The 6,920-nt window shown below is 43.5% G+C and overlaps 1 non-coding gene across 1 annotated transcript; it reads left to right on the top strand.

Annotated features, from left to right (window-relative positions):
- Positions 1-6,640: 6,640 nt before the first annotated feature.
- TRNAG-GCC lies at positions 6,641-6,713 on the top strand. The gene has a single exon. It is a non-coding gene; the product is annotated as a tRNA-Gly (tRNA).
- The last annotated feature ends 207 nt before the right edge of the window (positions 6,714-6,920 follow it).

Raw genomic sequence — 6,920 nt, 5'->3', positions numbered from 1 at the left:
TGGTTAGAAGTAATCTTTTGATGTTCAACTACATTTTTTTTTTTCCCCTGCAAAAACTCCTATATTTCCTGGCTTCTCTTTCTAACCTCATTGGAATAGTTCCTCAGATCTGTCTGAAAGCTTGTCCCCCGGGTATAGTCCTCAGTAAGGTCTCAGAATAAATAGATTGTGTGGATTTTTTCTTTCTTTCTTCTTCTTTTTTTTTTTGTCAATACCTAACACAGACTAAGAAGGGCCTCAAGGGACTCGTTTGGGTAGCTTACTTTTTCCCCTGCAGTTAGACAATCAGTATGGCTATTGCTTGATGGCTCCTGGAAATCCAAAGGCGAGATGGGCTGGCAAACTGTGCTGGCGGCAGAGAGAAGGAGGGTTGCTGCTATGCTATGATAGACCTGCGCTCACAGTGTTTGGGGGATAGGAAATATATGAATGCTGCCTGTGGCTGGGATGTGGGCTATGTGTGTGAACTTGAAAGTCGGGGAGAACCACCTTTGATGCTTTCCATTAGGATCAGCAGAGGAACAGAGAGACCTTAACAGAAATGATACTGATGTGGATCACCATTCCCTAGAGTTTGCAGAGGAAGGAGTTGCAGAAATAGCACATGTTTGCCCAGATAGGAGAAACCGCAAGCGGGTCAACAATTATTGTGTTGTCAAGGTCTGTAAAGAACCTCCAACAGCAAGTAAACTTAAAACATCGGCCAGACGCAGAAAGTGTGAAGCCGTGTTATAAGTTGCTGGTCACGTAAGAACTCTCCTCTCCCCCTTCCTGTCTAGCTTCTGTAATCTTCACTCTCCAAAGAGACCGTACACTGGAAAACAAACTGGATAAAGAAGAACAAGGAAAGAAAGAAGGGCCATATATGGAGTCCCCTGCAAGTGGCCAGCTCACAGCAGGACCTGGCTTTGCTGACTTTAAATCACGTTTAGAGGACACTATATTTTTTAATTAATTGATTAATTAATTTTGGCTGTCTTAGGTCTTCACTGCTGCACATGGGTCTCTCTCGCTGTGTCTGGGGTGGCGGCTGCTCTTCAGTTGTGCATGCGGTCTTCTCACTGCATGGCTGCTCTTGTTGCAGAGCCCAGGCGCTAGGATAAGCTGGCTTCAGTTTTGGCCGGTGGGCTCAATAGTTGTGAAGCCCAGGTTTAGTTGCCCAGAGGCATGTGGGATCTTCCCGGAGCAGGGATCAAACCTGTATCCCTTGCACTGACAGGTGAGCTGACCTGGACCACCAGGGAAGTCCCTGGTGAATAATTTAAATGACTGAATTGACATATCTTTGCATTCTAAAGTGACTTTTGAACCTTGTATGACTTAAAGGAGATTCTCCAAATCATGTTCTCCAAGAGTTTTCACCTTGGAACCACTTTACGCTGGCCACAATCTGCATGAGCAAAAGGGACCTTCTATGCTATGCCTTCAATGTCCGGGAAGCTAGTGACCGGACTCTAGGACCTTTGCTATAGCTGCCACAAAAAACCAAGTGCTTTGACAATGGTGCTTGCATAAAGCAGCATAGTGTGGCCTCTTATGCCTCATCATGTCACTTCCTCCCAAATCTGGCCGGGGCCATCTGCTGGGAGTCTCTAGATCAAGGGAGCCTGGGTGTGCCGTCTTAGCTTTCCTAGGCTCCAGCGTGAGTCAAGCACACTCCTGTCAGGTGTCGGCGTGGAATCGAGGAAGCCAGCCTGCAGCATCTGCCACTGTGCTCCCACCACGTGCCTGGTGTCTTTGTCCTGAGGAGTTTCACTGCGTGAATGTGTCTGCTCAAGAGATAGGGTTCATAAGAAATTGCTTCATGGGTTCACCCTGCACTTGGAAGCCAGCTGCTCACTGCCATCCAAGGATGAGCTCCAGAGCCAGGTGACACCCAGGTGGGACCACTCACTCTCTCCTGCCAAGTGGCCACACTTCTCCTGGATTTTCCTTTTCCTTGAGAAGTGAAGCTTCTCCCCTCAGGTCTTTTCAGAGACTGTTCACATCTTACCCATCCTCTGGGGTCTCCCTGAAGGCCCACCTCCCCCAGAAGCCTTTCCTTAGCTTTCCAGGCTCCTCTGAGTTCCCTCTTTTTCTGTAAATTTCCAGCACTTCCTATCCAAGACAACATTTTTACATGATATTCTTATACAAGCCTGAGATCCATCTGCTAATTCATTCATTCAACAGATGTTTAAGGAGTCCATACATGTGCTTTATTGGATGCCAGGTGGTGAACAAGACAGGCATGGTCCCCGTCTTCTTAAACCTTACAGACTACTGTGGCGGAAGCAGACATTAAACTCGTAAACAACATGTAAATATAGAACTACAGGCTGCCATCAAAGCTATGAAAGAGCGTTTTTAGATGTACTGAGAGAGTAAATCAGTGGTCTGTCTTAAGCTGAGTGGTCAAAGAAGGTGTCCCCGAGGAAGTGAAACCTGAAATAGGAGGTCTAAGTAGGAACTAGCCAGGTGAACAGGGGGAGGAAAAATATTCCAGGCACAAGGAACCATATCTTCAAAGACTGAGTCAGAAAGAGATGAAAACACCTTAGGAACTGAGAGGACAGTATGTTTGGGACATTATGGTGGAGTGCAGGCGGCAGGAGTGAATTTATGTTAGAAATATAATCTGATCACGGGACTTCCCTGGTGGCTCAGCGGTAGAGAATCTGCCTGCCATGCAGGAGCCACAAGAGACGTGGATTCAATCCCTGGGTCGGGAAGATCCCCTGGAGGAGGGCATGGCAACCCACTCCAGTGTTCTTGCCAGAAGAACTCCACAGACAGAGGAATCTGGGTGGGTACAGTCCATAGGGTCACAAAGAGTCGGACATGACTGAAGTGACTTCGCGTGCATGCATGCATGACCTGATGACTTGGGTCTTTCCTTGTTGTGTTAGGAACTCTGGACTTAAAACTAAGGATATTGAAACTTTTTTTGCAAGAAATTATAGCAGAGCGATAATATGACCCAGTAAAAGTTTTAAAAGAATGCCCTCATTCCTCAACGGAAAATGGATTTCAGGAGAACAAGAGCAGAAAAAGAGGAAATTAGCCAGGGAGCAATTACAAAAGCCCAGATGAGAAGTCATAGTGGTTGGCCACTAATGGTGGTTGCAGGGGAGATGGAAAGAATGGTTGATAATTGAGATCATAAGCTTTTCATCTTTGCTGCATGCCAGGCATCTGGCTTAGTGAAAAACCCATAGCTCTACTCAGTAAGTAAATATAATAAATCAATACAGTAATTAGTTAATTAATTACATGCTGTTTTAACCTTTTAAAAAGAGAAACTGATCTATATTATTAACTGGATCAAGCATTTCACAGCAGCTGAGAAAGCAATTATGTAGACACATAATCAATCTGGTTTGTTTGTCAGTCTGGTTACTTTGGCCATATTAACAACTGAATAATATAGACCATATGGTTATCCAGAGTTCTGTTTAGTCACTGTTAAGTCCAAGATGATATCAATTCTGTTTCAATTGTTTTCACTGTTCATTAGATAGTGCTTTGAACGCACAACTTAGAATTTTATAGTATATAAGGGTGATCCCTAAATATTTTTTATGCCACAAACCAATGTTTTTTTTCAAATATTGGGGGAACTGCTAAATGTGCTCCTGTTTAGGCTGTCAGGAATGTGTATTAGAACAAACAAATAACTACTCACACAGCAAGGATTCCTAGCGGCAAGCAATAGAAGCTAATTCTGTTGGGTGTAAGGAGGAAAGAATTTATGATGAGAGTTTTGTGTGGCTCACAGAATCACCAGGAGGGCTGGATTCTTAGAGCCAAGTTATCGAGAACATTGTTCAAATCTTTGATGTGATGAGACCCCAGAGCCCCTGCAGCCCCTTTAAGGAGTAGACGCCATAGCTTAACCACGAAGATCACCAGTGTTGCGGCGGGGAGGTCCAAGAACTGACACATGGTTTGAAGCAGATACAGCCTCTGCTGACGCTGGGCAGTCCTTGCCTCATAATGCTCTTCCGGTTCAGAGACTGCTGTGAACTTCCCACTCAGGAAGCAAAGTTCAGGGGCTTGTTTCCTCACTACAAGGAAGATGGGAAAGTGAGCTTCCAGGGCTGGAGGTAGGCGGAGCTTCCTACTGAGCTCTGTAAAGTGCAGGATTTTCCAGATAAAGGAATAAGGTTTGGTTAATAGGATCCTAAAAGAGATTGACAACTGCCATTTATTATCGCCATCAGTGCATAAGAGAAAAATAAAACAGTTCTGAAAGGTAAAGGGGGACAAATTATAGAATACAGAATAGCCAATGAATGGAATAGAGTTTTTTTTAATAGATAAGTCACCGTATTGTCCTTATTGTTTTCTTATCTTTGTTGTTGTTTAATTGCTAAGTTTTGTCTGACTCTTTGCGATCCCAAGGACTATAACCTGCCAGGCTCCTCTGTTCATGGAATTCTCCAGGCAAGAATACTGGAGTGTGTTGCCATTCCCTTCTAGAGGGGATCTTCCTGACACAGGGATTGAACCTGGGTCTCCTGCATTCAGTTAAGCTCAGTTCAGTCACTCAGTTGTGTCCCCACTCTTTGCAACCCCATGGATTGCAGCATACCAGGCCTCCCTGTCCATCACCAACTCCCAGAGTTTACTCAAACTCATGTCCATTGAGTCGGTGATGCCATCCAGCCATCTCATCCTCTGTCGTCCCCTTCTCCTCCTGCCCTCAATCTTGCCCAGCATCAGCGTCTTTTCTAATGAGTCAGTTCTCTGTATCAGGTGCCCCAAGTATTGGAATTTCAGCTTCAGCATTAGCCCTTCCAATGAATATTCAAGATTGATTTCCTTTAGGATGGACTGGTTGGATCTCCTTGCTGTCCAAGGGACTCTCAAGAGTCTTCTCCAACATCATATTTCAAAAGTGTCAACTCTTTGGCGCTCAGCTTTCTTTATGGTCCAACTCTCACATCCATACATAACTACTGGAAAAACCACAGCTTTGACTAGAAGGACCTTTGTTGGCAAAGTAATGTTTCTGCTTTTTAATGTGCTGTCTAGGCTGGTCATAGCTTTTCTTCCAAGGAGCAAGTGTCTTTTTATTTCATGGCTGCAGTCACCATCGGCAGTGGATTTGGAGCCCCCCAAAATAAAGTCTGTCACTGTTTCCATTGTTTCCCCATCTATTTGCCATGAAGTGATGGGACCAGATGCCATGATCTTTGTTTTCTGAATGTTGAGTTCTAAGCCAACTTTTTCACTCTCCTTTTTCACTTTCATCAAGAGCCTCTTTAGTTCCTCTTCACTTTCTGCCATAACGGTGGTGTCATCTGCATATCTGAGGTTGTTGATATTTTTCCCAGCAATCTTGATTCCAGCTTGTGCTTCTTCCAGCCCAGCGTTTCTCATGATGTACTCTGCATATAAGTTAAATAAGCATGGTGACAATATACAGCCTTGATGAACACCTTTCCTGATTTGGAACCAGTCCGTTTTTCCATGTCCAGTTCTAACTGTTGCTTCCTGACCTGCATACAGATTTCTCAGGAGGCAGGTCAGGTGGTCTGGTATTCCCATCTCTTTCAGAATTTTCCACAGTTTGTTGTGATCCACACAGTCAAAGGCTTTGGCATAGTCAATAAAGCAGAAATATATGTTTTTCTAGAACTCTTTTGCTTTTTTGATGATCCAGCAGATGTTGGCAATTTGATCTCTGGTTCCTCTGCCTTTTCTAAAACCAGCTTGAACATCTGGAAGTTCACGATTCACGTACTATTGAAGCCTGGTTTGGAGAATTTTGAGCATTACTTTGCTAGTGTGTGAGATGTCTGCATTGGCACTCCTGCATTGGCAGGCAGATTCTCACCACTGAGCAACTTGGGAAGCCCAGTGGGAAAACTTTGCCTTGAGGCAGCTTGATCTGCCGAACAATTTGATCCACAGAACTCATGTATGTAGATGACATAGGCTTTGTTAAAAAACTTGATCTTTGCATTTCAACTCTACCACTTACTTAGCAGTTGTATAATCTTAGGTAAGTTAGATCTGAGATTCAAGGTCATCCTTTGTAAAATGCAGATAATAGTTCCAAACTTTGAGATTGTTGGGGGACTATATAAGATAATGTATGTAAATGTTTAACAGGACCTGGAAGGGCCCAGAGGTAGATACTCCTCTTCTGTTCTTCCCATTTTGTGCTGGGAGGAGTCAGCATCCTGCACTATAACCTGAACCTGTTAGTCCTTCCAGGCATGGACCGCGCTAGGGTTGTTTGCTGTTGAGATCATAGCACAATGCCTACATAATAAATGCTCAGTGACTGCTTGCCACACAGACAAGTAGTGTGTATGACAAGCTCTTACTTAAATCATTACTAATTATGTGAAGTAATAATGCAAAACACATGACATCATTCTTGGCACAGAGCAGGTATTAGGTATAAATTTGAGTTCACGACTTCCATTTCCAGTAATAATCGACACGTTTCATAAGACCAATCCCCCTCCTAGAATCTTTTTCAATGTGGTAAAATACATATAATGTAAAACTTACCATCTAAAGCATTTCTAAGTGTATATACATTTCAGTGGTATTAAATATATTCCCATCGTTGTGTAATCATTATCATCATCCATTTCCAGAATTCTTTTTTTGTAACTTTAAAATTTCGTTATTTTTAGGGATGTCCCTGGTGGTCCAGTGGTTAAGACTCTGCACTGCCAATGCAAGGGGCATAGGTTCAATCCCTGGTTGGGGAACTAAGACCCCACATGCCTGTGGCACAGTAAAAAAGTACTGTTATATATTAGAGAAATTTTAGGTTTATAATAAATTTGAAAGGAAGGTGCAGAGATTTCCTGTAAACCTCCTGCCCACATGCATGCATAGCTTCTCCCATTATCAGCATCACTCACCAGAATGATTACCAAGGGTGAACCTATATTACCACAATCCTCTATAAAACC

The sequence above is a fragment of the Cervus canadensis genome, chromosome 29, assembly GCF_019320065.1.
Source record: "Cervus canadensis isolate Bull #8, Minnesota chromosome 29, ASM1932006v1, whole genome shotgun sequence".
Classification (NCBI taxonomy): domain Eukaryota; kingdom Metazoa; phylum Chordata; class Mammalia; order Artiodactyla; family Cervidae; genus Cervus; species Cervus canadensis.
This window is presented reverse-complemented; position numbering and strand designations above follow the sequence as displayed.